At 34.8% G+C, this 13,349-nt stretch overlaps 1 long non-coding RNA gene across 8 annotated transcripts in view; it reads right to left on the bottom strand.

Moving 5' to 3' along the window:
* Positions 1-3,494: 3,494 nt before the first annotated feature.
* Positions 3,495-13,349, bottom strand: part of LOC140492676 (uncharacterized) — a 58,693-nt gene continuing 48,838 nt past the window's right edge. For 7 of the 8 annotated variants that reach the window (XR_011963619.1, XR_011963613.1, XR_011963615.1 and 4 more), the window contains one exon: positions 7,465-11,967. This is a non-coding gene — a long non-coding RNA (uncharacterized lncRNA). Of the gene's footprint in view, positions 5,176-7,464; positions 11,968-13,349 lie in introns of those variants that run through there. The other variant, XR_011963617.1, reaches the window with a different exon arrangement.

Here is a 13,349-nt window from a genome sequence, read left to right on the forward strand (position 1 = left end):
TTTCAGCATTAAAACAAAAATCAACATTCTCTACCATTAGAAAACAGTACCATGCAATATGCTTAGTCACTGAGACTTAATTCCACATTTAAAGCCGATTATACCGGATTTGATCAATGATTACATATTAGATATAAGTAACAATTAGTGTTAAAACTGGTCACTGTAAACATAAAATGAATAGAAATGTCATATTGCTATCTGTTACATGTAGAATTGAACATTAATTATTGGAGTCTAAAGCAATCAGGCGTATCTTCATTTGTAAGGCCGAATATTAATCCAATGATTTCTGTGAACATTCAAATTAGAAGATATCAGTTATTTTCTATCAGTGTTGGATGAGGAATCATTGCTTGGTTTGTGGTTGTGTTGACCTGGAATAAAAGATCCATTTTCTTTGTAATATTTGCACTACGAAATAGTGACTTAAATTGAAATATGAATCTCACGATATTTGTTACAATACCTAAACTGAATTACTGTGTGATTGTTGAACTAACAATGAATTGGTAATCTATTTTAGAACACTGACACTTTAAGTGATTGAATATTTCCAAACGGGTTTGCTGTGATATTGGTTACATAATAATTAGTATCAGTGAACTGAGAGTTAGAATGCTGGCATGATGTTTTGTAAAATACATTAGCTATGCAGTCATTATTGATCATTCAACATTCTCAGATACTCCTGCAATCTGTACTTGCTGACTCAGCTTTTCTTCTGTAGAAATACAATATATAATCCATGCAAATTTTTTTGTCATCAATATTCAGACATTTGTGTCAGCATTCCAAACAAATAGACAAGGAACATGGGTATCATACCAAAAAACAGTCAGCAGCAGTTACAGAAGAAATTTTTAAACATTGTCTCTGACTAAATACATGAAAAAGTTTAATGGGGATTTGTTACAATGTGCTGAGCCGCAATTACATTTTTATCATGATGACTGGGGAACCCTATCAGAAAACCCGCCTATTTTAAAGAATTCCTTTATCTCAAAACATGTTACTTCCTTAGTCGTAAACAATGAAGTGTGTTGGGGTGGGAAAGATGTAGTGTGTAAAATTTAAGAAGGTATCTTGTATATATTTGTGATGTTGTGAAAGCGTGATGTTTGCTCCGGCTATTCATCTTGAGAACAATACAATACTGACAAAAGGTTTTGCACTGAACAGTAGTGAGGTGGCTTTGAATACCATCGTGTGGCTTTATGTGCAGTGATTACTTTTATTTCAAGAGTTTTGAGATACTTTCCATGATTTGTAAAATGATTAATATTTTTGTGACAAACGTCCACATGTGGTTATGAGCTGGATTTAAAGAATACAATGCGTTGGTGTGAAAACCCTTCATTGTTGACATTTGCAAGCGAGGTGTATAATGCTCAGGCACTGGTTGGAAGTCAAGGTGGAAGAAAATCTGATTCATCCTGGAGCTGATTGATTCGAGCTGCAGTTTGACTGAGTTTAACTAATTTTGTATTTGTCCCGATTTCTCTGCCTATAGGTGAATTTAGAACGTCCAATTTCAGTCCAAGAGTCACTTCACATCACTGGGGATTTAAAACATAATTCACATATTGTGATAACAATGAATGTTCAATTAAAATTTGAGTTTTAACAAACAAAACGATTGGATGTTTTCTGGGAATTTACACTGACATTGATTAGATATTTATTAAGATAGATAAACTGAGAATTATAATCTAGTTGCAGGAATGTTAAATTGTTAAACCACAGACTTAGGAGTGTTTTTTTGAATGATTTGGAGGCGCCAGTGTTGGACTGAGCTGTACAAAGTTAAAAATCAAAAACCACCACGGCTATCGTCCAACAGGATTATTTTGCTGAACTAGCTCTCAGAGCACTGCTCCGTCATTTGGCGGAAACTAGTGCTTCCAAATAAACCTGTTGGACTATAGCCTGGTGTTGAGTAATTTTTAACTTTGTTTTTTGGAAGAAATGTTTTCTTTTATTCAAATATACAGGCCTTTCAAGAATTCTATCTAGCCTTCTGTGATTTGCTTTTACACACCACCCATGTATAATTCATACAATTTTCACTGAAGTCAGTATTTCAAATTTCCATCAGATTTAAGATGAAAATGAGTACCAATTAATGAGTACTTCCACGAATGGAAAATACAAATAATTCAATTTACAGAGGCAAGATTCAAGTTCGATCTGAATAAGCAAATAAACAATTTGAATGGAAAATATCTGAAAACGTTTACATTTAAATTTGAACGAAGTCAAATTACTTCTTTTTGAAATACATGGCCTGAAAACCTGTTTGAAAACATGAACAAATCAGGACTATCAACATGTCGTGCTGTCAGTGTCGTTGGCCAATTATCATAAGGAATAAATACCACTTTCAGCAACAAGTATCATATGTAATTACTGAATAGAAAAATAAGGTGATAGCTCTTGTATTTATTCGCAAGAATGATAACCAGATGTTTACTGTAGTTATTGCACTCTGTAACAATAAGATCAAGATCAATGGCTGCTAGAATCATTGGCCACTCGTAATGAAGAATAGACACTGCTTTGAGCAACAAGTATCATGGATAATTACTGAACAGAAATTTCAGAGGACACCCATTGTATTTATTGGAGGGAATGATGACCAGATGCTTACTGTGGTGATTAATCTCAGGAACAATAAGACAAGTACTCTAATTATTTCCTGAACAGTAATTAGATGGTCATGAAGACCATTGTGTGGCATTTATGTATCGTGCTTTGTGTGAGCATTGATTTCAATAACATTGTGATAGTATACAAGTGTGCAGCTGAGGTGAGTTGGCCATGCTAAATTGCCCATAATGTTCACGGATGTTTAGGTTAGGTGTATTAGTTTTTGTTAGAGTGTTGCTGGGAAAGGACAGCAATGCATGCAGCATCAGAGGAACAGTAAAATTGACGTTTCGGGCAAAAGCCCTTCATTCGGAATGCAGCCTGTATTCCTGATGAAGGGCTTTTGCCCAAAACATCGATTTTAATGTTCCTCGGATGCTGCCTGAACTGCTGTGCTTTTCCAGCACCACTCTAATCTAAACTCTGGTTTCTAGTATCTGCAGTCATTGTTTTTACCTAGGTTAGGTGTATTAGTCAGGGGAAATGTCGAGTAATCGAGCAAGGGTGTGTCTGGGTGGGTTACTCTTTGGATTGTCAGTGTGGACTGTTGGGCCAAATGGGATTCTATTTGGGATAGAATCTGTAGGGATTCTATGACTCTATGATTCTATGATTTTGGATTAAAATGATAAGTGAGTGCTAAAGATACTACTTAACGTCAACAAAATCTTTAAGTTTAGCAAAGTGCATTGAAGCCATCATGCATGAAGTGAGATAAGTGAGCGAGAGAGAGACAAATTAAATGTTCAAATGAAAACACGCTAATAGTTTCACAGCATATCAATCTTACATTCAATATGAAAAGGTGAATGGAAAATAAAAACAAATTCCTGACAATTCATGAATAACTAATAATTAGAACTTTAATTAGATCAATGCACATACCAGTATTTAGATGAATTGCAATGTTTAGTTACAAATGTAGGTGATCAGCTGACCAATGAATAACATGAAGTTGCAATTGGTTATTTTGCTGAAGAGGAATTTCGACTGTTAATATTTTCCTCTTTATAATACCGGAGAATAAGGGTTTATGTGCTTGAAACGTTTGAACTCCACAAGGAGACTTCATAATGTTCCCATTCGGGAAGGGCAGGACCATAGTCACATGGTTACGGTGGCAACTCAAATGAAAATTAATCAAATGTTTCTTGTAATTATTTGAATGGGAATTAATTCCGTATTTCCTGTGTGTAATGAACTGACAAATCGAATTAGTAATTTACAGTAATAATGTAACAAATAAATAACGACTTTAATTAAATATGAATCGCATGATTATTCATGATAAGAAAAAAAACCTAATCATTTGATCACTGTACATTAATGAACGAAACTCAATCTATAAAATATTTCCATATGTCCAATGCAGCGTGTCAGAAAATGAAAAGAAAATGAATTTGTATTTGCAACATAAATGATTAGGAAAATAAATGAATTAGTCACTCAATGCGGCTATTCGTCTGAAGGCAACTTCCCTTCTTTCCAGAAATGTTCAACTTCCCAAAGTTTAAAATATCCTGTGATTATTTCATGAAACAATAAAGATGTTAGTTCCTTTTGTTGTACTTCAAACAGTCACAAGAATTTTAAATGATTTTGCTCCATGAAAAGTGATTAACCTGTATTGTGTTTATAAATACAGTAAACATTAACATTGAAGTAAAACATAATTAAAACAATTCAACTGTTCCCACGATTAAAATAAAAATTGATATTCACAATGCCCACTGCAAAATCTTTACTTTATTTAATTTACGAGCCATAAATTCGTAACCATAACCTGAACTATATTGAGCAATGATTAGATAATAGCAACAATTGAATTGTCAAAATTATATCATTTAATTTAAAAAATACTGAGCATTAGGGCTGACTGCCCGCCCCTCTTCCGCGGTTACGTTTGGCCCCGGGTGTCCTTGGAGAAGGAGCACGCGGTGTCCACCAACACCCTGGAGTTGTTCAGGGAGAGGTGGGAGCCACAGGGAGTGGAGTGCATTATTTCCTCCTCCAACTTTATTTTAATTTAGTCCCTACCCTCCTCTTCACTGTTTTGATCACAAAGCACTGCACTTTGATGTGAAGGGCAGTGCTTGTCACTGGCCACTTCAGTGTTTTCCTATCTCCCTGGTGGTGGAATTTGAATAAAGATTCGTGCACCTTGTGGCTCTCACTGTGTCTCACACCTACACACAAACACCCTGGGTGCTGGGGAAAAATAAGCACTACTGCAGTTAGGCAGTAGTGTGGGGTTTTAAAAAAAAACATAACCAGGAGATTGCCCTTTGATGAAAAGGGCAGTGCTTGTCACTGGCCACTCGGGTATTAAAAAAATGCTGAGAAATCTCAGTTGATTATTTAACTGAGCAATGTGGAGAAACGACCAGGAATTGTTCTGATGAAAATAATTGCAGTTCTCTGAATGCTTCACCTGAGATTACCACGATCATTCAAATGAGCAATCATCAGATATTTACAATGAGGAATCGAATGGGAAATCATTGGTTCCATTATGGGATCGTTCACCTGAAAAGGAAATTGATTTTTATATTGTAGTGTTTGTACTCAGAAACAATTGATGCAATTAAAATGCGAATCACACTATAGTTTTTACAATGATTAACTCCAATAACTGTGCAATTATTGTCATGGCAGTGACTGGAAAATTACGTTGTAATCTAAAAAAAAGATTCAATATTTTAAAAGCGCATTGTTTTGATGATAATTGGATTGGTAAAGATTGGCAAACTGAGAAACATAATATAGTAGCTAGCTTTATGATTCAGAAAAATGTGCCATTCAGTGATTATTCAGCAGAATTGCTTTTGGTTCAAAAATGCAGGATTACAAGAATTACATGTTTCCATCCATTGGTTTGCTTACTGGGATGTAGCTTTAATTTACAACGTTTTGTTCATGAACACCGTTTAGACATTCATATCAGACGTAGGAAGTAAATAACTCGATAGTGAAAGTGCACATTGAAGTGAACATAAGATACAGGGATCTTCCATAATTTTCTGATTATTGTACATTGATAAATAACTTGGGAGTAAAAAAATAATTAGAAATCAACATGTTCAAAGCAGTTTTTTTCTTATAACAAATTGAAATAAATCCTTATGCATTGCACTTGGTTTGAAAACATATCAGTCACCAAAACACCAGTCAGAAATAAAATCAAGGTCATAATAAGCATCGGTTCAAGATAAGAAGACCCTTATGAAGAGTATTCTGCTCAACAGTAATTAGAGGACCTTGAACATCTTCATGTTGTTCTTGCAGAGAAAACTCTTTCATTATTCATAAAGAGTTAATATCGTAAATATTTTGACATTTGTCTCAGAACTGGGAAGAAAATGAAAAGCAATTCACATGATTGTTTTCGTGAAAGAAAGTCAAAATAAGTTAAATTTACAGTGTCACCTTTGAGTATTTTCTCTGGATAAGCGGATAAAGGTTTTTAATGCGCAAAGTCAACATGTTTTCACCTACAGTTGTACTAAGCCGAAATTAAGTTATTTTATTTTGCAATACTTCAACCGGAACCCTGATTGGCAAGCTGCTACGTATGTTGACGTTAGCATCCTCGGTCATTTGTAATGAAGCATGGTTATTGGTTTTAGCTAAATATTTTGTGTGCAATTACTGAACCAAAATGTAAGAAATCAAATGCATTTATTGGATGGAACTGGTCACCAAATGTTTATTGTGGCTCTTGTTATCAGTAACGATAAGAGACTTACTCCGGTTTTCTCCAGAGCAGCAATTACATGACCAGGAAGACATTTGTGTTGCTTTATGCGCCCTATTTTATGAGCATTGATTTCACTTACATTGAGATACTTTACTTATATCGGAAGGGATTAATAATCGCGTGTTAAAGTGCTTAATTAAAGTCATATTTTCTTTTTAAAAATTATGAGAATTCCTTTAGAATGATTTAGAGATGCTGGAGTTGGACTGGGGTGAGCAAAGTTAAAAATCACGTGACACTATGTTATAGTCCAAAAGGTTTATTGGGAAGCCCTAACTTTCAAGGTGCTGCCTCTTCATCAGGCGATCTTCATCTCTTCATCTGCTCGGACTAGAGAATAAGGATTGGTGTACGGGAGGTGTTGAAATGCACAATAATGATGTGTTAAATGTTTATTGAAACTCTTCTGCAGAATTAAGTTCACAGAATAAACAAGTAAAATCCTGTTGCCCACCATATGAATAATACCCGAATGTATTTTGATTAAACGAAATGAATTTCATTACAGATACTTTAAAATTTTAAAAACTGCAGTGTCCTCAAATCTAAAATTTAGATATAATGTAATATGATACATAATGTTATTAATGACGTGAGGGTAATAAATTGCAGATTGAGAGATTATTGGAATGAACAACAGACAGAAGCAGATCCAAAACTGGATTGAAAATCAATTCAAACTCTGCTTAGATATTTTCTAATCACCAAACTGCTCTGGCATATCTCTGTTGGAGAAGGGAACTGAACCCACACCTCCTAGTCTCACAGGAGAGACACTATTAGAGATCCACAAGTGTCTTTCATTATGTTCCTAACAAGGAAGGGTGGGATTATAACCAATTGTGATTACTCAAATGAAAACTAATCAATATTCATTCCGATAATTGGGCTGGGAATTAATTGGACTGTTTCTGTGTGTAATGGACTGAGAATGAAATAGTAATTCCCAATAATGATGGTACTAAGCATATATGCTCTTACTTAAAAATTAACATCATGACAATTGAAAGAAAGATAAATACACTTATTGTAAATTCATGAAAAATATGACTACGTAATGTGTTTAAAGCCGTTTTTATTATCATGAAAAGATAGCTAGAATGCTTAGCAGCAGGATGTAATCACAAAAAAAATCATTCAATGTGACTGTTCTGCTGCAGGCAGCTCCCCTTCCTTATATAAATGCATAACTTCCAACAATTCAAAATTTATTCTGATAAAGAAAAGAACACATGCATGTAAATTCTTTTTTCCTGTTGACAAAAATCACAAATTTGATTTTTTTTAGCTTTAAAATATTTAACTATTACTGTGATCAGAAATACAATAAATCTTCATGTTGAAGAAAAATATAATCAAATCAAAATAAATATCGATATTCACAATAATTGGGAGAGTGAACACTACAATACCTTTCCATCAGTTAATGTACTGAGCCATAATTCCACTGTTATACCCCTTACTGGAAGGATGAATTATTAGATATTAGCAATAAGTAAATTATTAATATGCTGTCAGTGAACTGAATATTAATGAGAAATCTCACATTGCTGTTTGAACGAGCAATTTGTCGAAGTAAACAGTAATTATTAGTGAAATGTCTTAGATGTCTCTTAACCAAAGAGGCTGTGATTACTTTGATTGTTGAAACGAGTAGCATTCAGATATTTATAATGAGCATTGGATGGAAATCACTGCTTTTTGGTGCAGAGCTGAAAGATTTTGTTATTGTACTATTGGCAGTAAGAATTAATGGATTAAATTATGAGGTCCATCTCACCTTACTGAATATTTTCAAGTTTTCTAACAGGTTTCTGGTCCAATCTTCAGTTTAACAAGGGTCATTTTGCGACAGCACATCAGTAACTGCAAACATTTTCGAAACATCTCCAACAAAGTTATTAATCTGATAATTCAGAACAAAAATCAAAAAAACTCTAAATTTAATTGACTATATTTTTAGATTGTAGTCAAGTTCGTTCTCTACTTATTTCCTTCCCACTTCTGACACCAGTGGCTAAATATTGATGAGATTAAATTTCATATGAGTTAGACGTTAACTTTCTCTCACAGGAATTGGTCATTTGGCCCATAACGTTGTGCTGAACATAATGCAAAAGAAAATCATCCCTTCTGCCGACTCTTGGTCCATATCCTTCCAAATTATCAAAATGAACATTAAAGAGCCTTAATGTATCTGCCTCCACCACCAACCATGGAAGTTCATTCCAGACATCTACCACTCCCTGTGTAAAAACAAATTGCCCGTTACATGCCCCTTGAATTTTCCCCCTAACCTTAAAAGCATGTCACATAGTTTTTGATGCTTCAACTCTGGGAAAAACTTTCTGACCATCAACCCTATCTATGTATCTCATGATTGTAGAGACTTCCATCAAGTCTTCCCCAAGTCTCCGCCACTCCACAAAAAAGCAATCTGAGTTTTTCTCGCCTCTCCAAATCCAGGAAGCATCCTGGTAAACGCCCTCTTTACCCTCTCCAAAGCATCCATACCCTTCCTAGAATATGGCGAACAAAAGTGAAAACAACACTTTAAGTATGCCTTAACCAAAGTCTTATAAAGTTACAACATGGCTTCCTGACACTTGTAACCAGTTCCCTGACCAATAAAGGCAAGCATACCATTTGCCTTCCTAACCACCTAATTACTTGCATGGTCACTTACAGGGAAATGGTCTTGAACGCCAAGATCCCTTTGAATAATAAAGCTGTTAATGTCCTGCCATTAACTATCTACTTTTCCTTAACATTTGAGCTTCCAAAGTGAAACACCTCACACTTGTAGGGATTAAACTTCACCTGTAATTACTCTGCCCATAGCTGCAATTTATCTTTTTCCTGCTGCATTATTTGACAAACCTCTACATTGTCCACAACTGCACTGAACGTTATATCATCTGCAAACGTATTAATTTCCCCAGTTAGATTTTAATCCATTTCACTTCTATATATTTGTATCGCAAACAGAAGGGTTCCAGTACAGATCCCTGTGGAAAAAAGACAGATAATGAGGGAAATGCAAAATTTTTGAAGAAATGAGGATTTTTTTCAATGACATAACAATTCTGATGAATAATCTTCGAAGGTGTGATTTTTGTTTTTAAATTAACCCAATGTTTTAATTCTCAGTTTACTGATTTTAATGAATATCCAGTACAAACTGCTTTGATAATATTGAATCATTTTAAGTGTTGAGTTCTAACATTAATTATTATTTAATTGTTATTTCAATTCACACACCATCATGAGATTCACATTTTAGTTGAATCCATTATTTCTTAGTGCCAGTATCATAATGAAATATTAACATTCTTTTCAGGTCAACACACCTGCAGTCAACCAAAGAATGATTGTTGGATGAGAAAACTAACTATCTCATTTTCTTTCATTTGAATTCTCATATTAATGGAAGGATCATTAAACAGTCTTATCAATTAAGAGATGGCTAACTGTTTTTAACATAAATATTTATTTTTTTCCAACATATTGCACAATTACATTGCAATAAGAGTTTTCTCATCATTCTTAAATTTGTTATCAGCCATTTTAAAACTAATTATTGTCAATATCTAACCGGCAAACATTGTTGAAATCCAATATCTCCAACTGTCGATGTGGAGCTATGGCTCAATACATCAACTGACGTAAACAATATTGCACTCTGCAATCTCTTAATCTGAGCAAAAATAATTGTAAGTGTTTACGCTTTGCCAGATTGAATTGGTGGTGAGCAAAAATGCAGTCTGAAGAAAGGTCACTGGCCCAAAAGTATTTACACTGATTTCTCCCCACAGATGCTGCCAGACCTGCTGAGTTATTTTCCAGCAATTACTGATTTTGCTTTTGATTTCCACTATCCACAGTTTTGTTTACATTCTTGTATTGATTGTATTTCACTTCAATTCTAACATCTCTATATATCTGATTATTACAATAAGAGCTAAATAATTTTCATGTTAAACATTATTTAAATTTTCCAAGTTTCTTGTGTAAATAAACCAGAATTTACAAATGATTGCTCTATGCTTTAACAATAAATCTTGAATTCTTAGCAATCACAATTTTTTGAAAATGAGGAAAGTTATCTTTCGCTGAGTAGTCACATTGAAAGACGAATGCTTTATTTCCAATTCATGTGCATTACAAAGCGTGTTAATTTTTATTTATGCAGATGAATAACTGCTTCAAACATATTGACTTACTTGATTAGCATGAGATCTATGTTTATTTAAGATCATTGTTGCTTCGTTCCTTCATTATTAGAAATAACTAATTCTTTTTATCGATCCATTACACTCTGGAACTGTCTAATACAATCCTAGTCCAATTATAACAATAAATATCTCAGTAGTTTTCCCTGTGAATAAACACAATAAGTATGTGATTATAGTCCTGCCCTTCCTGCAAGGGATTATTATGGAGGACTCGGGTAATGTCTGTACTAGTAGACCAGGGGGCATGGGTTCAATTCCCACCTTCAACAGAGATGCGTCAAATCACCTCAGAGTTGATTAGAAAATATCTAAGTGTCTACTGAATTGCTTTTCAACCAACATTGTCTCAACTTGTAACTGTTGTTCATTATAATGACCACAACATCTTGAATTTATTTGCTTCACATCACTGATTAAAGTATGAATGTTATTATGCTGCTTCTAAATACCTCTCAACTTTTAATAACTTTGCAGTCTTAAATATTCTACGGTGTAAATAATATTTAAGGTGAGGGGGAAAGATTTAAAAGGGGTCTGAGGGGCAACTTTTCCACAGAGTGTGTTTCACATATTAGGATGAGCTGTGAGAGGAAGGGCAGAGGCTGGCACAAATACAACATCTAAAAGACTTTTGGACAGTTTATTGGTTAGAAAACGTCCAAAGGCGTATGGGACAAACACAGGGAAATGGGACTAGTTTAGTTTCGGAAACCTGGCCAGAGTGCCAAGTTAGGCTGAATGGCTTGTTACCGTGCTGTATCAGTCTAGCATTCGACAACTCAAACTTCACTGTGATTGGTCAAGGAAAGAACAAACGGGTGTTAATTGTATTTTGTGTCCATAAAAAAGTGAAATGAATTTTAAATAATTTTGTCACATGAAATAGTTCGCTCTTATTGTGATAAGAAATACAATGATTGTGAGCATTGAAGTGAAATAAAATTAAATCAATTCAACTGTGTTTCCATGGTTAAAATAAAAATTGATATTCACAATCATTGTGAGTTTGTACATTGCAATAACGTCACATTACTTCATGTACTGAGCCATTATTACACATTTATACCCTCAACTGAACTGAAAAATAATTAGATATTAGCAACACTCAGATTTTCGAAAATCTATCAGTACACTTAGAAGAGGAGATTCAATTTCGCTACATGACTGTGCAATGCGCAGACATGAACAGGAATTTTTGCAGTGAAAAGTAGTTACAGATCTCTGAATTCATAAGGCTGAGATTACTGTGATTATTCAAATGAGCAAAAGTCAGTTTACAAAGCGTGTTGGATGCAAAATGATTGGTTCCATTGTGGGATCGTTGACCTGAAAACAATAGCATTGTTGCAATGGATTAAATTAAAATATGGATTAAAATAATATATGGATCTGACGATACACGTTAGGAAGACAAACAAATTATTCTGCAAGTATTATAAGGATAATGAATTCATAATAAAAGTTGTATTCTGAACAAATAAATTGACTCAATATTTTAAAAACACTTTGCTCTGATGTTGATTAGACATACAGTAAGATCGGTAAACTGAAGACTGAATTATAATACCGAGATTGATGGATTGAGGACAATAAATGAGCCATTCAATAGTTCTTGAAAAGAATTTATATTTTTGTCAAAATGCAGACAATAGAGAAGTAATGCATTTCATTCAATGAGTTTACTTGTAGAAACATGTGTTCTTAATTTATGAAATTTTATTCTGATCGATGTTCAAACATTTGTGTCTGAATTAGGAAGTAAATAAAAAGATAATGAAAGTGAATATGAGAGTGACCACAAGATACAGTCCATGATATTTGATAGAAAAAGGAATTTGCATAATCTTATGAGTATTTAATATTAATAAATAATTAACTCCTCAGGTACTGAAGCAGTCCAAGTCCAAGTACAACAAGACCTGGACAGTATCCAGGCTTGGGCTTACAGGAGGCAAGTAACATACATGCCACACAAATGCAGGCTATCACGTATAAGAAATAACCTAACCACCATCCCTTGACATTCGATGGTGTTACCATGACTGAACACCCACTATCAACATTATCCTGTGGATTATCATTGATCAGGAACTGAACTGGTCTCACCACATAAACACAGTGGCTCCAAGAGTAATTCAACTCCTGGCTCCTGAAATCCTGTCCAAATGCTACCAGGCACAAGTCAGGAGTGTAATGGAATACTCCCCACTTGCCTGGATGAGTGCAGCCCTAACAAAACTCAAGAAACTTGATACCATCCGGAATAAAGCAGCCCGCTTGATTGGCACTGCCACTACTGAGCATCACTGGTGGTGAGGGTGGATGCTTGTGGATGTCCTACCTGCAATCTCTGCCTCTTCTTATTAACAACGATAAAAGAATCTTACATTGCTCAACTTTCTCATCAAAACAGCGTACTGTATTCACCTCAACCCTCCAACCACAAGGGATCAACTCAGATTTCTCCAGTTTCCTCATTTCCCCACCCCCTACCTTGTCTCAATCAAATCCCTCGAACTCAGCACCACCTTCCTAACCTACAATCTTCTTCCTGACCTCTCCGCCCCCACTCCATTCGAATCCTATCACCCTCACCTTGACCTCCCTCCACCTATCGCATTCCCAATGCCCCTCCCCCAAGTCCCTCCTCCCTACCTTTTTTCTTAGCCTGCTGGACACACGTTCCTCATTCCTGAAGAAGGGCATAT

The sequence above is a fragment of the Chiloscyllium punctatum genome, chromosome 21 (assembly GCF_047496795.1).
Source record: "Chiloscyllium punctatum isolate Juve2018m chromosome 21, sChiPun1.3, whole genome shotgun sequence".
NCBI lineage: Eukaryota > Metazoa > Chordata > Chondrichthyes > Orectolobiformes > Hemiscylliidae > Chiloscyllium > Chiloscyllium punctatum.